General features: G+C 40.0%; 1 protein-coding gene across 1 annotated transcript in view; it reads left to right on the forward strand.

Moving 5' to 3' along the window:
• The first annotated feature begins 14,609 nt into the window (after positions 1 to 14,609).
• The window catches only part of LOC108424460 (protein kinase (cAMP-dependent, catalytic) inhibitor beta), a 53,756-nt gene continuing 40,982 nt past the window's right edge, over positions 14,610 to 27,383 (forward strand). Inside the window, exon 1 of the mRNA XM_017692505.2 lies at positions 14,610 to 14,762. The gene's annotated coding sequence lies outside the window, so the exon portion shown is untranslated. The remainder of the gene's footprint in view (positions 14,763 to 27,383) is intronic.

Here is a 27,383-nt window from a genome sequence, read left to right on the forward strand (position 1 = left end):
AGGTCTTCCCTGAAAAAGATGTCATCTGGATGGCAGCATATGTTGCTCCAAAACCTGTATATATTATTAAGCACTAATGGTGCCTTCACAGATGTGTAACTCACCCATGCTATGTGCACTAATGCACCCCCATTCTATTATAGATGCTGGCTTTTGAACTGTGCACTGATACCAAGCCAGACGGTCCCCCTCTGGCCCAGAGAGCGTGTCGTCCTTGATTTCCCAAAAGAATTTTAAGTGTTGATTTGTCAGACCACTTTTCTACTTTGCCGTGTAACTTGGTCCCGTTTATATATGGTTTCTTATTTGTATGGTAAAGTTTTAACCTACATTTGTGGATGCAGTGATGAACTGTGTTCACACACATTTTACAGTTTTCAGAAATGTTTCTGAGCCCATGCAGTGATTTACATTATAGAATTGTGTCTGAAGATCACAGCTAGCTCATATTGGCTTTCGGCATTGTCCTTTTACACAGAGATTTCCCTAGATCCTCTGAATCCTTTAGTGATATTCTGTACTGTAGATAATGAAAGTTCTTTGCTATTTTACATTGAGAAACACTCTTCTTGAATTGTTGCCCACACAGTCTTTCACAGAATGGTGAACCCCTCCCAGTTTTTCTTCTGAAAGTATCAGCCTCTCTGGGATGCTCTTTTTAATATGTGACCAACCTGCTGCCAATTAACCTAATTAGTTGTGAGATGTTACACCAGGCTTTTTTTGCACCTGTCCCAGCTTTTTAAAAACATGTTGCTGACATTAAATTCAAAATGGGCATACAACTTTTAAAAAAAACAATAACATTTCTTAATTTTTACATGTTGTCTTTGCACTATGTTTAATTAGATAAAGAGTTTAATTGATTTATATATCATTTACACTCCTTGAAACTGGGGTTGTACATTCTGGCGAGCGATGTTATGATGTCTTGGCTTATTTCTCACATGAGACGATATCTGTGAGTTTAGACCTACAAAATCACAAGAAAACCTTCCTTTATACAAGAAAATCATACGGGTTTACAACCATGCTATTCTATACTGCTTATTTCCTAGTTTCTGCTGTTTACTTCAAATTCCCTACCAAGGCCAAAAGAGACATAATTCTACCATCAGACAGTTGCCAACCCATTTATATAAATACTGTACATAGTATGCTATTTGTTGGTTTTAGTGTCCATAAATTCTGTTAAGGATGCTAGCGACAGCATGAAGCAGTTTGGGTAGTTTTAATATGTGTTCACATTATTATTGTTCACATGAAAATGTCACATTGTATAAAATTGGAGGAGCTGCCTTGAAAAATGCCACTGAAATCTATTTTCAAATGGCAGCGATCATTTCACTCCTTCACTCTGTAGCTTGTCTAGGTTTTCACTCTGGAGCACAGGACCTCTAGTGGCTAGAGAGTAGGGCATAGGGAGCAGTGCGCAGGCACAGTACTAATACAGTTGAGTATAATATCATGACATGCTCTCATTTAACTAGGGCACAACTAGAAAAATCAGGTGAACCAAGTTATTAGCTGCAACTGTAGTAAGAGTTGGTGTTGGAATATTCTATTGTATGTTTTTTTTAGTGTATTTTTATATATTTTAGGTGTATTTCTGGTCTGGGTACCATCATTTCCTTCATTTATTCAATTCAGTTGGACTGTTTTTCAATGATTAATTTTTATTTCCCTTTAAAAACAGAAAAAGGAAACAATCTTGTGTTTATTCAGTTTTCAACTTCTCCAATGAATTGAATAAATGGCTGAAACAATAATACATGGACCATTTCTGTGCGATGTAAATATGATGAAACCAAACTCTTTAAATGTCACTAATGCTTTGTTGACATAGTTCACAACGAAGATTCAGTGTGTTTAATCAATTTGACATATTGATTCAATTATTCTGTTTATTTGAGTTAATATATGCATTGTGGATCCTTAAACAATTTACAAAAGCACACAATGCAGGCTTGACCAAAACAATTCCTGCAGGCCAGAAGATAATGATCCATCTGGTACACCCACATGTTGGTGTTATTGTAAGATTTTAGCAGGGCAGCAGAGGGCAGCAGAGAGAAGAGTGCCTGATGCTTCGAAACTGAATCATTTCCCAGCACAACTGCTTCAAGTGAACGACTGGGTGCACTCTAATCAACACACATGTGTACTAACTAGGAGGCTAAGCTCAGTGTAGTATTGCCAGTGTGATCCAGATGCAACAGTTCAGTCCTGGGCAAACTTTCATTCCCAGAGGCCAGGAATTCCCAGAGGTTCTTTTTTTCTTTATTTCATTGTTTAAAAAATTCTTCAAATAACTTCTTAAAAATTCTCTACTTTTTTATTAAGTATTCTCTTAATAATAATTCTAAGAACAAGTGATATTCTTCAAAACATTATGTTCTTATACGTTTCCTTAACTTTAAGACAGCCTCACACTTTTCTTAGGCTCTCTTTCATTGTTTAAAAAATTCTTCAAATAACTTCTTAAAAATTCTCTACTTTTTTATTAAGTATTCTCTTAATAATAATTCTAAGAACAAGTGATATTCTTCAAAACATTATGTTCTTATACGTTTCCTTAACTTTAAGACAGCCTCACACTTTTCTTAGGCTGTAGGAGCATCTCAATTTATTAAATATAGAGACTGTCTCTGCTGCTTCTGGCCATCCTCGTCTCTTGCTTTCTGTCATCACCACACAATTATTATATTTTTTAAGAAGGAAGATTTTCCTGTTAGTTATTCCTTTCACCTTCACTTCTAGTTCTTGTTTGCTAAATTTTTTGTATGCTTGGTGTGACATTTTTCCTATTTGCTGTCCTCTGAGTGCTTCAAACTAAATAACAGAAATAACAGTTATTCATAATTCAGAATGCATCACTTGCATCACTTAAGCGGAGCTGTAAAATGCCTACATAAGAAAACAATAACGATATTCTTAAGAAAATCTTTAGGAAATAATAAGGATTACATTACGAGAATATTTGAGAATTTCTTACGTTTTTTCCAGAATTGCATTTAGGAAAATTATAATGAACTTCACCGGGTTTGTCTTTTTCAGCTTTTTTCTTAAGAAAGTATTTGTGAATCTCCCCCAGAATTCCATTAATTGCAAATGAAGCCATTATACTTGTTTACAAAACTAAGTTACATGTTGACATGCTTCTGTGAGCTTGTGAAGTGCGTCATTACAGTATATTGTAAAACAAATATGCTAAAATATAAAATATGCTATATTATCTCTGTTGAATCTTCATTTTTTAACATAATTTAAACATGTCTGTTGCCCTTTACACACGTAAATTTCATGATGAATAACCCAAAGAAATGGTCCCAAATTACTTGGGAAAAGTCTGGTTACATTAAAAGTAAGTCTTGCCTTCTCCTGTGAAGTTACAGTTTTGGAGATACAAGGTTTTGTTTCTGACAGCGATAATGGCTCCAGAAGAAATCTAATTGACCCCTTAAGTGTCCTCCAGACACTCACCACCTCCTCACTCACCTTTGACAAACTTGTTGCAATTCAGTAAAATTCCTGGATTTAAATGATGAATCTGCTAGTCATGCATCAACTGTGTAGATTGAAAGAGTTTCAGGAGCTGCTGGATAACATAAACCTAGCTAAAGTTACAGGAAATCAGAGCTTTAATGAGAATTGCTAAACGAAATATCCTCTGAGCAACAGAGGTTTTTTGAACAATCGGTTTAATTTTCACAAATACGATATCTTTCTTGAATAGCTTTAGAATGCTGGGCATAAAAACATTTTTCATTGTTTGCAACCAAGACAGTCAGGTACCACTTTGAAATTATTGCAGAACATGTTGATTTCTGTGGACTGCACTCCCTATGAGAACGAAGCGATCGTTTGCAATCACAAGTGGCGATCAAAGGGGTCCAAGCACCCACACCTTTGCACACACCAACATTGGAATGATAAACAATCAGTTATTTTAAACAAATAATTCAAAATACCTGAAAGGCAGTGCAGTTTTTGTACTTGAACCACCATAGTTGTTGAACTCAATGACCTGAATCTTTCCAGTCTTCATCTTTGAAGTGTACCCAAGAGTATCCTGGTCCTGAAGATATACCAGGCTGCAGAGTTTAGATCCAACAGTTATATAATACACCTGCTCCAATTAATGGATGAAAAATAGACATAGGGTGTTGGATTTGAGCTCTCAAGGGCGAGTGAGATAACAGTCTGCTGACAGTGTGGTAGAAAGCCACCATGGAACGTGTCTCGAATACCAGGCGGAAATTTCACACATGGGCTGTAATGTCATTGGATGATGGAAGCAAAATAGCCAGTAGCATGTTAAAGCTTGTTTGCAAAGTAGTAGACCATGAGAATGGACTTTCCAAGAGAACATAGTAAAAAGATGAAGGCATTTAATTCATTTACCTACATCAGTTCTTTACAGTAACCATGACAGTTGTACTTTCATTGAATTCAGTCCAAGCAAAATAATGTTGGGAACCAGAGCTCTAGATAATGGCCATTGCCCTTATATAGTGCACAGTATATCATTTGCGAAGCTCACAGCAGCTGCCAAAGAACCAAAGGTTGCTCTGCAGTAGGATGTAGGATAAGGCAGGTCATGCATCCCTACAATGAAGCCAGAAGCAGAAGTACTGAATAAATTTCAAAATAAAGGTCCCAGTGTTTTTGCTTGAGCACTGGGCTTGGGATAAAGAATACTGTTTCTTGGGCCCGTGTCTTTAGCACTTTAGTTTGGTTTTAAGTTTCAGATATTAGTAAGAATATAAAAGCTGGACAAATGTCTGCAGTGAGAAAGTGTATTTGTTGGTGAAATTGGGGAGCAGAATGAAAAGGAATAATGTAGAATGAGAAAAACCCATATCTGCCAAGCAAATATTTAAAATATCCATCTTCATTTGGCAGATGTTGCAGAAATAGCAAAGGACTTCAGGTAACTCAATAAGGCTGTTACATCAGAGGGACAGAAATAGAGTCTAAGCGGATTACAGGTGGTGCTATTACCAGCTCGTGGTTGTAATTTTGCTCATAATGCCAGGCTCTACTTAACTTATTTACAGTCATCTTATTTCAGCTGAGAATCAAGGAGACTTGCTTGCTCTCCCTTATTTACACGTTTTCACAATCAACAGCGAAAGGCAAATGATATAGACCATTTTTGACCTTTTTGTGGGGAAACATGGAATGAAATAAAAGCAGATCACTCTTTTGTATTGTATCTGAATATATTTGTATATGAATACCCTGCTGGGAATTTGTGCAAAACTATTTAATATTAAGAACTATTTAGATTTAGTCTGTTTAGTTTTTTCACAAATTTATCCAAGACAGAATTAATCTGTTTAATATTGTGATAACTTAAGCAAAATAGCATTAATCTGTTTAATATTGCATAACTTACCAAAAATAAAATTAATATGTTTAATATTGTGAGAATTTAGTCAGAATAGAAATAATCTGTTTAATATTACAATAATTTAGCCAAAATAGAATAAATCTGTTTGATATTAAAATAATTTGCCTCAAATAGGATTCCATTTACAAGTCTCATTCTACCTACATGTTTTTTTATTTTAAATTAATATTATTAATTAATATTAAATATGAACAATAAGTTTGGTGAGGCCTTGGAAACTGACTTTAAGTCGGCTCCAAAAAGATTCTGGCAAACCGTCAGGCGACTCAGAAGGGGAAAGCAGTGTGCCACTAGCACTGTATATAGTGGAGATGGTGTGCTGCTGACTTCGACTGAAGACGTCATTGGGCGGTGGAAGGAATACTTTGAGGACCTTCTCAATCCCACCGACACGTTCTCCAGTGAGGAGGCTGAGTCTGGGGACATGGGAATAGGCTTGTCCATTACTGAGGCCAAAGTCGCCAAGGTAGTTGGTGGCAAGGCTCCAGGGGTGGATGAGATCCGCCCTGAGTTCCTCAAGACTCTGGATGTTGTGGGGCTGTCTTGGCTGACACGCCTTTTCAACATTGCGTGGACATCGGGGGCGGTGCCACTGGATTGGCAGACTGGGGTGGTGGTGCCTCTTTTTAAAAAAGGGGACCGGAGGGTGTGTTCCAACTACAGGGGAATCACACTCCTCAGCCTCCCTGGCAAGGTCTATGCAGGGGTACTGGAGAAGAGAGTCCGGCTTATAGTCGAACCTCGGATCCAGGAGGAACAGTGCGGGTTCCGCCCTGGTCGTGGAACACTGGACCAACTCTTCACCCTCTCCAGGATTCTGGTGGGTTCATGAGAGTTTGCCCAACCAGTCCACATGTGCTTTGTGGATCTGGAGAAGGCATTCGACTGTGTTCCCCGGGGTATTCTGTGGGAGGTGCTTCGGGAGTACGGGGTACATGGCTCTTTGCTACGAGCCATTCAGGCCCTGTACAAACAAAGCTGGAGTTTGGTTCGCATAGCCGGCAGTAAGTCAGACTCGTTCCCAGTGAGAGTTGGACTCCGTCAGGGCTGCCCTTTGTCATCGATTCTGTTCATAATTTTTATGGATAGAATTTCTAGGCGCAGTCAAGGGATGGAGGGTGTCCGGTTTGGTGACCTCAGGGTCACATCACTGCTGTTTGCAGATGATGTGGTCCTATTGGGGACATCAGGCCGCGAACTTCAGCTTTTGCTGGATCGGTTTGCAGCCGAGTGTGAAGCGGCTGGGATGAGAATCAGTACCTCTAAAACCGAGACCATGGTTCTCAGGCGGAAAAGGGTGGAGAGCCCTCTCTGGGTCGGGGATAGGCTCTTGCCTCAAGTGGAGGAGTTCAAGTATCTCGGGGTCTTGTTCACGAGTGATGGTACAAGGGAGCGGGAGATTGACAGGCGGATTGGTGCTGGGTCAGCAGTGATGCGGGCTCTTTACCGGTCTGTTGTGGTAAAGAAAGAGCTGAGCCATAAGGCAAGTCGATCTACGTTCCCACCCTCACCTATGGTCATGAGCTTTGGGTAATGACCGAAAGAATAAGATCGCGAATACAAGCGGCCGAAGTGAGTTTCCTCCGCAGGGTGTCTGGACTCTCCCTTAGAGATAGGGTGAGAAGTTCAGTCATCCGGGAGGGACTCGGAGTAGAGCCGCTGCTTCTTCACGTCGAGAGGAGCCAGCTGAGGTGGTTCGGGCATCTGGTTAGGATGCCTCCTGGACGCCTCCCTCGGGAGGTGTCACAGGCGAGTCCACCTGGGAGGAGACCCCGGGGAAGACCCAGGACACGCTGGCGCGACTATATCGCCCAGCTGGCCTGGGAGCGCCTCGGAATCCCCCTTGGAGAGCTGGTGGAAGTGGCTGGGGAAAGGAAGGTCTGGGCTTCATTGCTTAAGATGCTGCCCCCGCGACCCGAACCCCGGACAAGCGGAAGATAATGGATGGATGGATGGATGGATGGATGAACAATAATATGATCAATTGATAATAGTTCAAAATTAATAATTGCTATTGTTCAATATTATATAAAATTATTAATAACTAATCAATGGATAATTTTGCAATAAAATCAATTAAATGGACATAATAGTGTGAAAGCTCTGTTGAGAGTGTAAGGATGTAGTGTTTATCGGGCTAATTAGCCTGTGATGAGTCTCTCTGCACTACAGGAATCTCCTCAGGAAAGCCTGGAGCTGATTCCAAATCAGCTCCAAATCAAAAACTGCATCATAAGCAAATTTTTCACAGCCACACAAACAGACAGTGACAGTGTTCCTCTCTGATGTGGGTCAATTATTTGTTGCGCAAACACTAAATTGATGTTGTGCTGAAAAAGATATTGACCTGATTGCACTAAAGAGGAATCCTACACAGTGAATGAACAAAGTCCAGCATAGACGCAGAGATTAATTATGCAGAGCATCAATTACTGTGATGTTATTAACTTCACTTCATCTTCACAAACATGACACTCTAAGGGCAAATTTGTGAATTTTCCAACAAAATTAATGAATTTTCATTGTGTTCAACATTAGATTCCTCTCCTCTGGATGAACTGTGAAGACCCCAGCTAAAAAAAACTGCATTTTTTCCAGGATTTTTTTAATCTAACTATCATTGCTGAATTGTTATGAAGAAGGAAGACGAAGAGCAGAAGACTTATACTGATAGGAGCAGCAGGTTCTGCAGCCTCTGATGGTAAGACAGGCCCTCCGTGATGGCGCTCCAACTGTATGTGGAAAGGACAGCAGTTCTTTTCTCCCAAATATTCAGCACAAAGAGACCAAGCCTGTGAGGAAGCCCCCCAAAGATCCACAGTGGCCATCAATGTCTGTGAAGACTACTGGTGGAAACTTGTGTGCTTGCATCAGCGTCTGCCCTGATTGTCTGCCAGCAGCCCACCTTCTGAATATGGTGCGAGCAGCAACCAAGTTGAGCTGAAGCAGATTGATCACCAAATTGGTGTGACTGCTGTTCGAAGCCACTGATGGCTCACCAAGCTGTCTCTGCTGAGCACTGCACCAAAGATACTGAAGACTTTCTTTTTCTTTTGCCAATCATTTAACAGTTTACTGCATTTCTTATTTGTCATCTTCATTGATTGTTGTTGTCTTTATTAAAACAGCACATCAAATTCATGTCAGTGTGAGCTCTGCCCATAAATGTGCTAATTCATCTTAGTGAAAGGATCTTAGGCTTAATCCATTAAGTTATCAAATTTCTATTGGCATTTGCATCTCAGATGATGCCATATCTACCATGCCTAGGATCTCCTAAAGAGAATAACATATGTATGACTGTCTGATGTAAATACTTTCTAATTGTAATTTACCACAATACAAAAATTTGAATGGCTTACTATTTTATAGTTTTTAATATTAAAAAAACGAAATCCATTCAGCTACACGGTGAAGCTTTGCTCATTTTTATATTTCACAGTAAGCCATATTGAGTCCTAAGCCACAGATGGATAAGGTTTGAGCAGGTTGAGAGAAGCACTGCATATAAAAATCCAGAAGACAAATGCAGGTTGTACTGATGGGAGAGATGAAGAAGCATTACGCAAGTTTTTTGTTTAAATCCATGACAAAAGAGTATCCACAAGGGTGACAAAACAAAGAACACTACTGAACAAAATAAATAAACCGAAGACAGAAGGCCATGAAGACAACTGGAAAACAAAGGTGAGATAAACAAAACAGGGACTGAGAGAACTAAACACCAAGCAAACACAAAGCAGACAAGCAGGGGTATAAAAACACATGAAACAAACCAGAAACACCTGGGTCTAAGGAGAGAGCGGTGTTACAGACAACAGACAGGAGAGACAAATGACAAGAAGGCAGGTCTAGGGAGGAAAAGGCCACGACAGCAACAAAAGCACAAGGTGGAACTTGAAAACAAAGGCTGGAACAGAAGCAAGACAAGATGTTACATAGGTTCACTGGTCATGTTAGATACAATGTAAAAGGGCTATATTTGTGTTGTTGACATAGCGAGCCCTAGTTTCTTTCACTACCACTGTAAAGAAAATTGTAGAGACAAAAGACTAGAAAAAAAACTAGTTTAGATTTCAATGATTGAATTATAAAAGGACAAACTACAAAGGATTGGTGCAATTCCCCTTTAATAGAAAGCTATATTTTAACTACAGTATATGTTAATAAATATTTTCATACCCTTACAAAAAGTGCTAAAAAGGGAGTTGTATATCAACACATGATTTTGAAGTATTCAACCTTTTACAGCCTTTCTAGAAGCAACCTTGAAACACAGCTGTTGAAAAACTCCAAGGAGAGCAGGCTGTGTGGTGGTGAATACAGATGTCACAGCCACACTGTTCCTCAGAGGAAGGTGAACACCTCCCTGCAGAGACAGGATCAGCTCCACAGGCTCTCCCCCAGAAGGTCATCAGTAGGAATCATTTATTTATAAATCCAGTTCTAGTCATTCATCCGCTAACCTTGAGGTCAGAGCTCAGTGAGAGGTGAGAGTCTCTGTGATAATGAAACACCATCTATTTTTACCTTTTAGGTCAAGCTACTGCTTCCTTAAGAGACAACACTTTTGTCTCAATTGCCCTCCCAGTCTTCCATGTGCTTGTGTTTACCCCCCAGTCTTGTCCATGTGCTTTTTGTTTTGATTCTTCACTGTCCTGCCCCCTTGTTTCGTGACTCAGCCCTTTCCGTTTTCACCTGTGTTGTCCACCTGTGTATGGTTAACCCTCGTTGTGTCCCTGTATTTAAGCCCTGTGTATCTCGCTGGTCTTAGTTTGATTTGTTTGGGCTGTTTGATGCATTGTATGTATTGTTTGTACTGTTCGAAGAGTATTGTTTGAATTCTGTATTTATTTCATTATGTCTGTCCCTATCTGCTCTCTGTGTTGGCTCTCTGAACCTGGACCGTCTCAACCCTGATTTTGGATTTGCCCATAATAAATCTCACTCCTCGTTACAACTTTCCAAATACCACAGATAATGAATGATATGACATTGGTTGTGTAAATTAGTCCTTTCACATTTTTATATTTTTTTCATATATTTATATACACTATATTGCCGAAAGTATTCACTCACCCATCCAAATCATGGAATTCAGGTGTTCCAATCACTTCCATGGCCACAGGTTTCTAAAACCAAGCACTAGGCATGTAGACTACTTCTACAAACATTTGTGGAAGAATGGGTCGCTCTCAGGAGCTCAGTGAATTCCAGCGTGGTACCATGATAGGATAAGTCCAGTCGTGAAATTTCCTCGCTACCAAATATTCCACAGTCAACTATCAGTGGTATTATAACAAAGTGGAAGCAATTGGGAACGACAGCAACTTTGTGGGAACAGTTTGGGGACGGCCCTTTCCTGGTACAGCATGTGTTCAAACACACTCCTAACCCTTGTGGAAAGCCTTCCCAGAACAGTTGAAGCTGTTATAGCTGCAAAGGGTGGGCCAACATCATATTAAACCCTGTTTATTAAGAATGTGATCTCACTCAAGAAGTTCTGTGTGTGTGAAGGCAGATGAAAGAATACTTTTGGAAATATAGTGTGTGTGTGTGTGTGTGTGTGTGTGTGTGTGTGTGTGTGTGTGTGTGTGTGTATATATTATGTATGTATGTATGTATATATATATATATATATATATATATATATATATATATACACACACAAACAACAAAACCCTGTATCTTCAATATGGTAACTTTGCAGAAGAAGGAAAAAGCACCCTTTACTTTTAATGCAAGATTTTGCCATTTGTTTTGGTCCATTCATCATGAAATTTTGATACAAAATATAGGATAACAGACATTTTCAAATTATGTCAAAAACTGGAAAACAACAAAAATGGAGATACAAGGTTTTGTTCCGACATTATATATATATTGTGATTCCTATCACCACCACTGTAAAGAAATCAGAGTAGCTTGATGGATCATATTACATCAGACCATTTACATTTTAGGAATTTGGCAGTCTTAAAATTCCATCATTATACACAGGTACGCAGAGGTAGTGTTAGGAGTCTTGCCCAAGGACTCTTATTGGCATAGTGCAAGGTGCTTGTCCTGGTGGGGGATTGAACCCCAGTCTACACCGTAGAAGACATAGGTGTTAACGATTACACTTTACCACTCTGTATGACAATTAATTAATTTTTTAATAAAAAATCTGTGGAATTCCCCTTTAAGGCCTAATTTATTTATTATTATGAATAATCACACTCCTTTATCAACACTATAAATAGTGACTATTCTTTGAAGTCATGGACTTGGTGTGGACTTGGATTGTATTTTTGGGTATCATAGAAGATTAGGAACAAAGTGGCTTAATTATCCCAAAGTGGAAATCGCCTTCCAAGAAATGATCACACCGAGGCGACTGTGCTTAAATGTCTTAGCATAAAATTATATAAAATTATATATAAAAAAGACATGAGGACAGACAAATAGCTGTAGGGAAATGGCAATCATTAAAGCAACACCTGGACTGGCCCTGTGGGTTCTGCCAGTAATTAGAGCTCTAAAAGCATTAAGGCCCAAAGCATTAAGTAAAGAAGTCATCTCATTTTTAGCTGTTGTTAAACCTGTTGAGTAATGGATTGTTGTTCTACTTTTTGTTTATTCAAAAAGATCAGACTTACAGGACTGCTCCAGTGTTTTTCAACCTTATCTCTATTTGCCATATGTGTAGCATAAAGTCTATACCATAATCAACAATTTCAAAGTTGCCCTCTCCTCTGAAAAGAACAGAAAACCATTTGAAACATGCTTATAGTACCAAACCACCAAACCCAGACTTGTACATTGGACTGCAAGATGAAGAAGTGATTCATCACTCCAGAGAACACGTCTCCGGGGAACGGTACTTGTCTGACTGCATTATGCCAAATGTAAAGTTTGGTGGAGGGGGGATTATGGTGTGGGGTTGTTTTTCAGGAGTTGGGCTTAGTTGCACCTTAGTACCAGTGAAAGGAACTCTTAATGCTTCAGCAGACCAAGAGATTTGAAAAGAACAGAAAACCTTTTGAAAATGCCTATAGTAGAACCCAAGGAAGAACCGATGGCTTTTTCTGTGCTTTTGTAGTACAGAAAAAAAATTTAATAAAATATTCCTCAAGTTAAAAAACACTGGAGCGTTCCTTTAAAATCACATATATTGGCTACTTTCACAGTCCTATGCAAAAGTCAGAGAGATCACCCTTCACTTATTCAATTTTCAGTCAAAACTATGGAGCCCTGCTGGTGACAGATAAAAATAATATGTGGCCACGACTTATTAAGGCATGAGAACAAGATAGTTAAGTTGTGGCCACAACTTAGTAAGGCATGAGGATGAGATCCTAATGTATGGTCTCAGCTTAGTTAGACATGGGAACAAGATAAGGCTTGACCACAGCTTAATAAGGAATGATCTCATTTCCCCAACTAACTAAGTTGTGGCCACAACTTATTTGTCTCATTTAATTATCTCATAACCTTTACTGAGAAAAGAAAATAAAAAAAGAGAGAAGAAAATCCGCAGATCAAACGAAGAAACTGCTAGTGTCCTTAGAACAGTGGACTGTCCAGAACCTCAACATCACTGAATGTGTTTGGGATTGCTTGGATTGTAAGAAGTAGAAAATGCAACTTCTAAGACTGAACTTTGGAGGTAAGGAGAAATATCCCTGCAGATTTCTTTGAAAAACTGAAAGCAGGTCTCCTGAAGAGAATGAAAGCTGCAGTAAAGGTGAAAAATAGACACACTAAATACTAAAAATGGTCATATTAAGTTTAGTTGTTGAAACTTCTGTGATACTCGCTGTTAAACATGATTGATTTTTTTTTTCTGTTTTTACCCAACAATGGAAAATGAATAACTTGTATGCAATGATCACTTAACTTGATTAGAAATGAAATAAATAAAATGACTTTTAAACAGTAAAGTATGCAAAGGTTATTCCAACTCACAGACTGAGAAAGAAATGTTTATAGTTGAATATCTTTCCTACATGTTTGTTACTTGGAATCCAAATGTTGGATCATCACTTACCAGCACAGGAGTTAATATGGAGGCTCTGATCTATCGTTCTTTATAAACTATTAAAGGAGTATTAGGCTTTAAGGATGTAGGATTTCCTACAGGACCAAAGCAGGTCAATCTAAACAAATCTAGGATTATACAAAGATGTGTAACACAAACACTCAAACGTGACATGGAGTCACCACCTGATTAGGCATATTAACTGAGCTGTAATGCTCCTAACTAAAGGCTCATGCACCTGTTTGTTCTGTGTAATGTCCCTTTATCTGCAGGGCTGCTCGTTCTCCTGCCTTCACGGACAGTCATGCATTTCTAAACTCATGATTTCACCTCAGGAGATGAACATTCTCTGGCGCTGTCAGATGAAATGTTCTGTCACTTCATAATTACAGGCATGTCCTGGAGCCCTCACGTCTCTTTTTATTTTTGGAAACAGGGCAAATGTGGCGAATGAGCTGGCCTGTTTGAGGGAGACCAGAGGTTTGGTCATTGTCGGTCAAGTTAAAGGTAAAGCAATATAGCAAACAATGTAACCTATAGATCTCTCTCTCACACACACACACACACACACACACACACAAACATATATATATATATATATATATATATATATATATATATATATATATATATATATACACACACACACACACACACACACACACACACACACACACACATCTTCTAAGCTGAATCTCCTTCAGGGTCGCGGGACCTATGGATCATCACCTGATAAAGAAATGCAGCCCAAAATTATATAATAATACAACAACAGCAACAACAATAATAATAACAATAATTTTATAATTATAATGCTTTTTTATTGTAGCAACAACGATAAACCTAAAAGTGGAAAATTATTATTATTATTATTGTTATTACGTGTTTACATGGGTTTTACACAGGCTTATAACATCTTTATTTGTAAAAGTGGTGCTTACTAATCACTGGTATTAACTTACGAACATTATGTTTACTATTTTATTATCATGATTATTGACAATAATAGCGATTCACCAGCAACAGGGCCAAATCAGCTTTGCCAGTCTGCGCCTCCACCTGCTTTAGTCATAAACCGTCTATATTAACTCACGAGAAGCTGTAGTTAACGGTGCGCGCTCCCGCGGCCAGCTGCGGGAGCGCGCGTGACGTCACCGCCGGAGGACCGTTAGTGGGAGAATCACGACGAGGAGGAGGAGGAGGAGGAGGAGGATGACTGGTGTGAGCATGCCGAGGACTTCTCCCAGCGGATAGACGGGCAGTGTGCGGACTGACACAGAGCCTCGTCTACAAGGGACCCTCGGACATCGCCTCGTGCACACGGTGAGTCAAGAACACTCGCGGTTTTTTGAGTTGTGAGGCATCTTGTTGGAATTTTCCGTTCCACCTTAAATGTTGCAGCAGTTACACTCTGGCGCGCCAAAATGTAGCTGCCCCACCATTTAAGGTGGAACGGAGAATTCGAAGAAGAAGCTGGCGAAAAGGGAGCGAACTTCAGAAGCCTCGTCCTTGACTTTCTGTCCGAGACGTAAGTTGGTCCGTCACTGCTGGATTCAGCGGCTCCTGCTGCCTGTTGTGGTTCTGTTTGTCCACATTTCCATTTGAGCCCAGCTGCCTTTGAGCCGCAGTAACAGCGCAGTCAGGCGCTGAGTGGAGAGACACGTGTGCGCTGAGGATTAACAGACTTTGTGTGCTGTAACCGCCGTTTCACCCATTGCTGTGCCATTGTTCAGTGTGACTGCCTGTCCACTCCTGTATCAACGCTACGTGATGTGGACTACAGACAGCAACAGACCTCGACAGACCCCCTACAGCTTAGCAGTAGCATTTCAAAGCATTTCCACAAAAACACCAAATGTATTCATGGTTTTGTTAATGAAGACAAGCACTGTACGTTTTTTATAATCTATTTGGATACATAAATATGTCCTTGTGCTTATAATAGCATGAGCACAGCTTTATTGTGTGAGCAAAGCAGCACCAGCCTTAGGCCACCAACACTATAAATAGATATAATGTGCTTAATGTCCAATCTGGGCTTCTATTAATGGCAGAAAATCAGACAGTTGGTCTTGGTCGTTTCACTGACCTTGGAAGCGGCCCTGTTCTTGGTTGTGGTCCAGTTTCGGCTTGGATGTGTCTTGCAGTGCAGTTTCTCTCTGAGTAAATGTGGAAATATATCTAGGAATCAATCCATATGCAGTTCATGCCAGTATGCAGTGGCTTAATGATGCATGGCACATGTGACATGAACATAGCAAAAATGGCTCATCTTCATCACATCAACATCAGATGGGGAAAAAACCCTCCATAATAGGCCATAAGCGCTGTATCACTTATCACAATTGTGTTCCATTAAAGGTGAAATGGTTATAATAAGGTTTATGAATATAAATCCCTAATGCTTGGTGTCAGATTAAGTGTACATTGCGCAAATGCTTTAGTTGTGTCTTTGTGAAATGTTAAAGGGGAATTTGAATATATTTTTTTTAATTGCTGCATAATTCAGTGGTTGAGATGTAAACAAAGTCATTCAGAGTGGTTTAATTTGAAATGGCTCCTTGTGGAGAAGCTTGCTGACTCTTTACAGTAGTGGTGATGAGAACCAGTGGTCGCAATGCCTACAATGCAAATATAGCCATTTCATTGACTATCCAGTACCACACATGAATCTCAAAGCTATTATAAGACAATGTCTCAGATAGCTGGCAGTATTCATAACGGTTGTGATGATGTAAATTTCTCTAGAGCATTTCACATCAAACTACTCTGAGTAACTTTGTTTATATATAAATCATGTAAATAAGCAGGACCATGAAAAATCCCTGGCATTTCCCTTTAATGTTGATATGAGAACCTTATTCTCTGTTCACATTGCTCTTTTGTTATTGTTTGCTCTCCGGTGTCAACCAGAGGAGGATGGGTTCCCCTCTGGAGTCTTGGTTTCTCTAAAGGTTTCTCCCTCTTGCTCTTAGAGAGTTTTCCTTGCCACTGTTGCCACTGGCGATGCTCATATGGGGGCTTGGACCCATCATTTTTCTGCAAAGCTGCTTTGTGATGACACCTGTTGTAAAAAGAGCCACATAAATAAACTTTGGCTTCACACAACTTGACTTTGGCGGTTGGAAATGGAGACATGCTATGTAAAGTTTTATTTGAGGGAGTTGGGGTTTTATATTGTTTATAGCTCGATTGCACTGTTATCACTATGTTGCAAAACATGTTGCAAAGAAAACGTGTATTTTTCTGACCCAAATCAATCTGTGCGGTATATAATTTAGAGCTGTCACTGCCAACAAACCACGTATCGTAAACATCCTCATATGTGTCCTGACGTGCGTTTAAACAGCAGTAAACTGGCACCCTCCTCAGAGATATGTGTGCACAAACTGTGTTTCACCAGGAAAAAGTACACGTGATGGGAATGGAAATGTAATGTGACAGCACAAGTTGCTGAGGATGTATAGCATCCTCCTGTACGTCCCTCTTCTCTAAGGTAGGTTTGACTTACATAAGCTCAGTGCCCTTTCCTAACTCCTGGATTTAACTCCTCAGGCCTTTCACAGTGCTGTGTTTATCAGCAGATAGCTTTTTTCAGTATGTCTTGATTTGTGTTATATAACATCATTCTGTCGTTCTGTTCATCATTAAGATACTGCTGGATGTACCGGCAGCATTATTCCATTGAAAACGACCGTTTGAGAAAAATGCATGTAATATTTAGACTGGGGGACATTTTAAAAAATTTCTTATAATCTGGTCGAAATAATGGATGTCTTCTGGCAAGGGTTCAATGAGACATGAAATTACCCTCTATCATGCTCCAGCACAGACAGATTTGTCACCATAGAGGAGCAAGTCCTGTTCCACTGAAGGCTTTTATTTATTGACTTACTGAAAGATGAATCTATGATTTTTTTTTCCTTTCTTCTTTAAGACAAGGTTTTCTGGGAGTTCGGGAAGTAACAGTGAACATAAAAACCCTCATAAAAGAGGTTCAGGCGTTCATTTTCAGTCAGATAAAGTCGAGATGAGTTGTAACGAAAACATTGGGCCTCATTCATCAACCATTCTTTTTTAAAACCCACTTAAGATTAAGTGACCCTTATGAGTCCCACAACGGGGAAATTTCACCTCCGCATTTAACCCATCTGTGAAGTGAAACACCACATACACTTTAGTGAGCACACTTGCCCGGAGTGGTGGGCAGCCCAATCCACAGCGCCCAGGGAGCAGTTGGGGGTTGGGTGTCTTGCTCAAGGACACCTCAGTCATGTGCTGTCTCTGGGGGCGACCTTCCGGTCACAAGGCTGGTTCCCTAACCTCCAGCCCATTAATGCTGTTTTTAGGAAGATTCTGACATTCACCATGTTTTCTTATTTGGAATTTTTTCTTAGCTAAGAACAGGATCTGCGCACACGCAGGAGTACAAATGTGTGAACAGGTCTTTGGTTTAAGAACACGTCATAAATCTGATGCAGGCTTTTTCTTAGGACCTTTCTCAAGAACACATTTAAGAACCAACTTGGGTAAATATTGGTTTATGAGATCCATTACTTTTAATGGTTTCATTGCAGTATATAGGTAAGGTTTCCCATCTGACCACAAGATGACTGAAATGACAAAAATGGCCATTCTGTAGCCCATGGTGTGAAAGTCACACTGTTAAGTGACCTTTACACTTTTATTGACGGGATACAGCTGCTATTGTGCCTTTACTGCATAAGTAAGATGATCAGTACACAGCAGAAATCGTTTTTGGGGTATTTTTGCTATTTGCTTTCAACTGAACATAAAACAACGGCAAAAGGGTAGCTTTCAGGTTTCATCACCGTTTTACCTTTGTCATATATAAAAATGGAGAAAAGTAACTGTCCATAAGATGGACACACAGAACAGAAGACAAAGAGTAGTGTTGAGGTAACTTACTGTTAGAAGTTTTGTGATCTTATAATTTGAAGGGCACCAGGTTACTGGATCATGGGCTAAAAAGAAGCCTGGAACTTTGTTTATAGAAAATAATTGCAATTTAAATCACAGCCACATTATCGGTGTATCAGACAAAATCTTTCCAAATCATTCAGCCCTAGAAGAAGCCCAAACATCCTGCTCTTCATCATATGGCTTTGACGTATTAGTAGAATCTAAACATCTGTCCAACGCAGATTTGTTGATATTGATTTGATTGTCTGATGCAGATGTTTCTAATATCACAGTCCATCCATCCATCCATCCATCCATCCATTATCTTCCGCTTCTCCGGGGTTCGGGTCGCGGGGGCAGCATCCTAAGCAATGAAGCCCAGACCTCCCTTTCCCCAGCCACTTCCACCAGCTCTCCAAGGGGGATTCCGAGGCGCTCCCAGGCCAGCTGGGTGATATAGTCACGCCAGCGTGTCCTGGGTCTTCCCCGGGGTCTCCTCCCAGGTGGACTTGCCTGTGACACCTCCCGAGGTGGATCACCACCTTATCGTGGTGGAGGGGTTTGCGTGCTTGAATGATCTTAGGAGCTATGTTGTCTGGAGCAAAAGCTCCTGGTAGGGTCTCCCATGGCAAACTGGTCCTAGGTGACAGGTCAGACAAAGTGTGATCCATAATAACCCCTATGAAGACACAAAAACGGGACTTGTGTACCCTGCCCGGAACAGGGTTACCGGGGCCCCACACTGGAGCCAGGCCTGGGGGAGGGGCTCGCCAGCGAGCGTCTGGTGGCCGGGCATTTACTCATGGTGCCCGGCCGGGCCCAGCCCGAAGGAGTTACATGAGTCCCCCCTCCCATCGACCCACCACCAATGGGAGGGGCAGTAGTAGGGGTTCGGTGCTTTGTGGATCGGGCAGTGTCCGAAGGCGTAGGCCTTGGCGTTCTGATCCTCGGTTGCTGAAACTGGCTTTTGGAATATCACAGTGCATCACTAAAAGATCTCTTTTTGTTGTACTGTGGTTAGTTTGTTTATGTTTATTCTAATGTTAGAAAGTGCTTTTATTGGCAGCAACACATTTACTGCCAAGACTTTACACAATCTTCTTGTTTGCCAAGGACTTTTGCACATTACTGTACATTACACAGCTAAAAATAATAGTAGCACCCATCTTGAAGCCTGAATATTGCTGAAACTTAAATTGGGCATTAATACTTTTATCCGTTTTTATAGATTATAACATTTGAAGTGTATATATTACGGCATAGTGTGAGGTGAGCATGTGCTGATTTAGGCCTGAAGTTTGCACAGTGCTAAATAGTGGTCATAAGCTGCTATTACTTGTTAAGGAGTTTCGATATATTCATTTCACAACTGTAAAGAATTGAAAAAGCAACTTCAGACATCTACCGTGTCTTAGCTGATCAGCTATATTTGAAGTGAAAGGGGAAAATTGTCACATAACTATCTTTAGATGAACAGTGTAGGTGTTAATTCAGCAGTGGGGAGTTTTCTGTGTGGGTGTCGTGTCATCAGCTGAGTTATGAAGCAGCTGCCCTCTCAGCCCATCAGTCTGAGGCTCAGTGGGGAGGCCATGCTCCTGCCTAGCTCTCCCGGTGGGATTCGGCTTGTAATTGGCCTGGTTGATGATAACACAAACTTTGCAATTGCCTCTGCCTGCTAGCACTGCTAATTGTGCCCAAGGGAACAGACAGTAGTGTTTGGCGCTATTTATTGATCCTGTTACCACATGCACACTGTGTTCTCATTATTCCGGTGCTGCTACACTTCTATGGGCACATTTGGTGCCTGAGATCATTATATTACACATTCTTTTAATATAGTTCATTTTAGTGGTAAGTTTATAGTAACGGTCAATCAAGTGTATGTCCAGTTTGGGTTTAGACATATGATACATGTATACACTACTGTTCAAACATTTGGAATTACTGTTTTGAATAATATAAATTTTAATATTTGGCAAAGATGGCAATGTTTATTGTTATGATCATACATTTTACTATATTATTTTGTTTTATTTATTATTTGTTCCACCAAATTTTCACCATTTCTCCATAATTAAACTGTGAAGATGGTTTGATGTGAAGTGATTTGTTCTACCGTCACAGTGGTGGTGGTGGGAACCAGACATCTAAAATACTTAATGCCACTAAAAGCTCCCCCACAAGAAGTTATTACATGAAATGGTTATGGCTTGATGCCTGAGACATCGAGTGAGTAATGTTTGTTTATTTGATTTTTGTTAATAACAAAAGGGCGGCGGTGAGTATTGTTTGTTTATTCGAGCTTGAGCTATGTCTGATGTCACTTGGGATCTACTAAATAATGACAGCTAGAATAGCTACTCAGGATTTTTTGCCACTTTAGGCTTCTATTAACAGTTACAGACAGTGAACAAAAAAGGCAAATTGTTAATTGCAGTTATTTATATGGGAAACATTCGTCAGCTAAAGTTTCATCATAGACCTGTATCACTGATGCATCAATGTATTTATATATTGAGAAAAGTATTGCAATCACAGTATCTGTCAGTTTAAGTGCAATACTAGTATTTTTACTAAGCTCAATTAATAAAACTAAAATCTTTGGAAAATCTACCTGAAAGAATGAATAAATACATAGGTTGTTTAGTTTATATGGTACATTTCATACACAAAGGCAAATCAGAGTGCTCTACATAAATAAAAGCAACATAAAAGAGAATAAGTAGTTCAAAAGAAGGAGTGTAAATTTGGAAAGAACAATTTAGTTAAAACAAGATAAAAATAAAATGAAATTAAAATGAATTAAAAACAAATTTAATGAAGATAAAGTAATGAACAGATAGAGAGAGAGAAACCAGAAGTTAATGAGGTGGCAAACTTAAACCTCTATAAGATAAATCCAGACTTGTGGAGACTTTTGATCTGAATGTGAGCTGACAATATGCAACAGTTCAAATCTGACCTTGATGAGCTGAATATTTATCTTGGAAGGTTCTCATGTCTCTCTCTCTCTCTCTCTCTCTCAGCAGCTGAGATTCAGTCTGTTTGAGCTTCCCTCAGTTGTGAAGGCGCTAGGGAAAGCTTTGACAGCTTCTGTGCTGGTGTTTCATTGGCAGAGCCCCAAGGCTGATTCTCACCCGCCCCATTATTCAGCCCGTAACTGATTAGCTCTTTCATTACCAGACTGTTCTTCAGCTCAAAATACATGATGCATGCTGAACTTCCCTCAGCCAAATGATCACAGATCTGGCTCTTTGAAACAACAGTGCATTCCCACTGTAATTTATATTGTATCTGTTTAAGCCTTATGGTTTATCTTATGCAGTTTTACTGTTTCACCACCTGGACCTACCAGCTGCCGATTGTTCTCTGGCTGACAGCATTTGTGCTGGCATGCTGCTAAATGTGTAGGGCTTTTTATAGTCCTGATGGTGGGCAATGTGATGTTTTATAATTAACATTATAAATGATGACATAATATGCTTTCCTAAGTACATCATGGGTTAAAAAAATGACAGATTTAGACCAATTACAGATAGTCGGTAAACAACAACAACCAGTGGAAGTTCATGAACTGCATAGTAACAACAGGCTGATTGAGTGTCAACTCATTATGCCATTATCTTATTTTATTCAATGAAATACTGTTTTTTTTTCATCATGTCCTTTGTTAAATCATTATGTTATTACAAACAAACACTGTACACATAGAATCCCATGACCTTTTTAAAATATGGCGCTGTTTGCTGGTTGTTTTTCAGCTTGTTCTCCAACCTTAGAAAAGTGAAATATTATGATACTGGGTAATCGCCACATTGTCCACTGGGTTGTTACCGCTGGACTGATCAGTATCTGAGACCTTTCAGCACAATCGGCCCATAGCTGATACCAGTCGATACCATGCGATTCTCAACAGAAGAACAAACTCACCCTTTCCTTCAGTGCTTCATCACAAGCTCAATTCATGGAGGTGCATTGTCAAGACAAATAAACAATACTTCCTTAACTGTTCTACGTTCTACATGTTACTTCTGTGAAACAGAAAAAATAAGTTGATGTTACTTGTCAAGCAGAAACAGAGCAACAGTTCCCCTTTAATTCCTTTTCATGCCTCCAAGTCTTGCAACAGTTGAAGTCAGCTTCGTTTTCTCCAGATTCTTGTTTGAATTTTCCCATCCCACCTTAATTGGTGCAGCAGTTACATTTCGGTACCTTACTGGCGTAACTACTGAAATGACCAGAGCCTGTGGTTATATTACAACTAGCAGGACAGAGCAGTCCTCCTGCTTCTCAGATGGCTTTTAAAAACGTACTGAAAAGACTAAAAGGGCTGACAGGCAATCGCTTCTGTAGGTCTTTGATTTTTATCTTCAGTTATCTGTAGTTTTATCTTTGAGCTAAGCTAAGTTTAGCGCTCGAATGCTAATGTGCTAACAGATACAAATCCTCAAAGGTTTATATATATAATATAAATATATAATATACTTCAGGAAAAATGTTTTTCTTTAGTGAAATAGACATGACTAGGCTGAAGTTGGCTTATTTGTCAGCTTCCTGTTTGAATTTCCCTGGTCTACCTTGAATGGTGCTGCAGTTACATTCGGGTGCCTCAAGCAGAATAAGGCTCATATGTTATGTCACAAATCAGCTCTCAGATTTGTCTAAGTTAGACAAATATCGACCGACTGCCAGTCACACATTTGAGCTGAAAATCGTCCGATACCGATGAACGGCTGATCAATCCTTACATCTCTACAACCCCAATTCCAATGAAGTTGGGACGTTGTGTAAAACATAAATAGAAAAAGAAAACGATGATCTGCAAATCCTTTTCAACCTATATTCAATTGAATACACTACAAAGACAAGATATTTAATGGTCAAACAGATAAACTTTGTTGTTTTTTGCAAACATTTACTCATTTTGAATTTGATCCCTGCAACACATTCCAAAGAAGTTGGGATAAGGGCGTGTTTACCACTGTGTTACATCACCTTTCCTTTTAACAACATTCAATAAGAGTTTGGGAACTGAGGACACTAATTGTTGGAGCTTTGTAGGTGGAATTCTTTCCCATTCTTGCTTGATGTACAACTTCAGTTGCTCAACAGTCCGGGGTCTCCGTTGTCGTATTTTGTGCTTCATAAAGCGCCACACATTTTCAATGGGAGACAAGTCTGGACTGCAGGCAGGCCAGTCTAGTACCCGCACTCTTTTACTATGAAGCCACGCTGTTGTAACACGTGCAGAATGTGGCTTGGCATTGTCTTGCTGAAATAAGCAGGACGTCCCTGAAAAAGACGTTGCTTGGATGGCAGCATATGTTGCTCCAAAACCTGTATGTACCTTTCAGCATTAATGGTGCCTTCACAGATGTGCAAGTTACCCAAACCATCAGAGATGCTGGCTTTTGAACTTTGCGCTGATAACAATCCGGACAGTCCTTTCCCTCTTTGGTCCGGAGGACACAACGTCCATGATTTCCAGAAACAATTTGAAATGTGGACTCGTCAGACCACAGGACACTTTTCCACTTTGCGTCAGTCCATCTCAGATGAGCTCAGGCCCAGAGAAGCCGGCGGCGTTTCTGGGTGTTGTTGATATGTGGCTTTCGCTTTGCATGGCAGAGTTTTAACTTGCACTTGTAGATGGAGCGACGAACTGTGTTCACTGACAGTGGTTTTCTGAAGTGTCCCTGAGCCCATGTGAGAATATCCGTTACAGAATGATGTGGGTTTTTAATGCAGTGCTGCCTGAGGGGTCGAAGGTCACGGGCATTCAATGCTGGTTTTCTGCCTTGCCGCCTACTTGCAGAGATTTCTTCAGATTCTCAGAATCTTTTGATGATGTTATGGACTGTAGATGATGAAATCCCTAAATTCCTTGCAATTGCATGTTGAGAAACGTTGTTCTTAAACTGTTGGACTATTTGCTGACGCAGTTGTTCACAAAGTGGTGAACCTCACCCATCCTTGCTTGTGAACGACTGAGCCTTTCAGGGATGCTCCCTTTATACCCAATCATGACACTCACCTGTTCCCAATTAACCTCTTCACCTGTGAAATGTTCCAAACAGGTGTTTTTTGAGCATTCCTCAACTTTCCCAGTCTTTTGTTGCCCCTGTCCCAACTTCTTTGGAACATGTTGCAGGCATCAAATTCAAAATGAGTGAATATTTGCAAAAAACAATAAAGTTTATCCGTTTGAACATTAAATATCTTGTCTTTGTAGTGTATTCAATTGAATATAGGTTGAAAAGGATTTGCAAATCATTGCATTCTGTTTTTATTTATGTTTTACACAACTTCCCAACTTCACTGGAATTGGGGTTGTACTTGCTGTGGTGTCACGGTTTCAAGGTTCATTTGAAGTATGTAATTGGATGTTCACTGTAAAACTGACTTTCAAAACACCATTTAAAAATGTACCTATGATGTTTGGGTTCATTTTCATGTTTCTTGAACCAATGGTTCTTCACCTGTTTGAGCTGCAACTACCACCCTCTCAACTCCATAAGGTCACAAGCATTTCTGACCTTATTTGTGGCACATCGGTAAAGCAAAAACTTTTTAATCATAAAAGTCTATAAACATTTAGATATATCAGTCTTAAAAGTACAGTAACATAAACAGCCTGATGCCCACTACTCAGCAGAAAAATGTCAGATCACTTTAAATAAAATGCATGCGTGGTGATGTGAATTTTTTCATGTTGTATTTTCAAATGGTTACTTAGTTAGGAGATACAGTGAAACTAGGTTTTTGACTAGGCTATCATACAAGCGGCAACAGCCATATCGTTCACCCCTAAAGACCCCTCAGCTCTCGTATGATAAAGCCTAATCCTAATCTGCGGCATCGGGGCTTGTTTAAGGTCAGATGCCGGGAGATGATAAAGCGCTAGGAACCTGCTGTGCTACCGTAAATCACAGGATCTGAGCGAGTCATCACCCGCACTAAAAATAAACCTCAATCTGGGCTTTGAGGCATCCTTAATGTCCCGCTGCAGACCAACAAAACATTTTGTACCAGGACTGGCCCGAGACACATTTGTTGTCTGTTTTCAGCTGCACAGATGTCGAGTAAATATAGGCTGTTGTCACACGTACTGATGCTTTACAGCTCTCACTTTTTTGTCCAGTAAAGCCTCTGTTTACACTGATAATCACCTGCGACAGGATAGATGGAGTGTTAGAAAACAGAAATAGCACTCATAGTCTCGCAGAATGCTCACAATCAATCTCTCCCAGGATTCCGCTCTGCTCACAGAGATGAATAATTTACTAAGGCCATTATGGAATGTAGAGGCTGGGTGCATCCTATAGACAACATGTAGATAATATGAATTGTATTCAGTGCTGGTGGACTGAAAATGGCAAAACAGGGATGAGTGCTGGCCGAGGAGGAATGTCTATGCAAGTGTCCAGTCCCTCTTTCTAATTAGTGAATTTGCTGCTTTAAAGTGCACTCATCGCATGCAGCTTGTATAATCTCCACAGAAAAGCACTGACCAGAAGGACCAGCTAGAGGGGTATAGAGACTCCCCTTCACTGGCCTGTGGAGCTGTGGAACTGCATTCACTGCAGTGTTTTTTGATAAAGCACATTTTCAGGCACTTCTGTATTTTATGCTTTATGTTAATATATTGTTTTTATTTTCAGGTTATTAGTGCATTTAACCATGTGAAGGTACAATATTTGAAAACAAAGGTGTGCTTTAAAGTATGCAGATCCAACACTGTAGCCACAAGCTGCCACACTAGTCACAGGCTAATATGCTAGTCAATACACATCAATTCAATTGAAATGAAAACATCACAAAAGTCTAAAGCAGGGGTATTTAATAAAAATTAAAAGGTCCACTTGGAGAAAATTTCCTCAAGCAAAGGTCCTGAACATCATGTCTAATCTGCATTGTGATTCAGTGCCATATACTGTTTACTGAAGTAGCCTAGTAGTTACATCAACATCTTATGTAGTCAACAACTGAATATCAATTTAGTGATATTTCAACATTTATTGTCATTTATTCCCTTTTTGGAGTAAGCCGTGTGAAATAACTTCCCTCTGGCTCACTTTCTTCTCTGACTGCTTCTTCTCTGTTTCTCACCTCGTCCCTCCCCTCTGTGTGCATCACTCACTCGAGTCTCAGTTCTCATCGTAATGCACAGATCTGATTGGCTGAATAGCGTCACGTGTGATATGTACAATGCATGCAATTGGTCTGTGAGTCTCCCGGACCACTAAAGTGGTACCATAAAGGCTAGAAATATTACGCTGATTAAAACAGGACCACCCTTTGGAAATGAAATAATTCTCCATAGTTTATCGTTTATAGTTCCAGGTCCACATAGGACAGCGTCTGGGTCCGGACTTGGACTGCGGCCCGCCTATTAGTGACCTCTGGTCTAAAGGACAATCTTACTTTCAGCACCACTGTGTAATGGGCTTGAGCCGACTGACGACTTTCCGACAGCTTCCATCTGTCTCGTTTGTCAATAAACCTGCAGCTTTAAGAAGCAACACTTTTACGATGTAAAATTAGTCCATGTTCTAAATCAGGCCTAATATGTTGTCTGGCTTCTGTAGCAGCACAAATTAGATCTTTTTTTTTCAGCCATGGTTTTAAGCAATGTATAGGCTGTTTGATTTATTAAATGTGGAGTCAAAACTAACAAACCATAGCAAGAACAACCAAACCATACCAAGGACAAAGAAAGAAAAATACATTTCTGTACAGAACGCATGTTTTTGTTGACACTTAACCTGCCATGCTGAAATTGGTTTCCAGAGAAACATGCCATAAGACGATTCTCAGTCTGTCAGCGTAGGGAGAAGCATGCAGTTTATATTTACATGTATTCTGTGTCCAAGGAAACCACACTCAAATGCTGGGGGTACAGAAAAGTGCTGGTGATACTTTTCCACAAAATGTCCTAGTACCCGTTCGAAACCCACACCCCACCTTAGTAGTATTGTCAACCTGCTTGTGATGTCCCCTAGTCTATACTAGGGGACACCA

This window comes from Pygocentrus nattereri, chromosome 4 (genome assembly GCF_015220715.1).
Source record: "Pygocentrus nattereri isolate fPygNat1 chromosome 4, fPygNat1.pri, whole genome shotgun sequence".
Classification (NCBI taxonomy): Eukaryota; Metazoa; Chordata; class Actinopteri; order Characiformes; family Serrasalmidae; genus Pygocentrus; species Pygocentrus nattereri.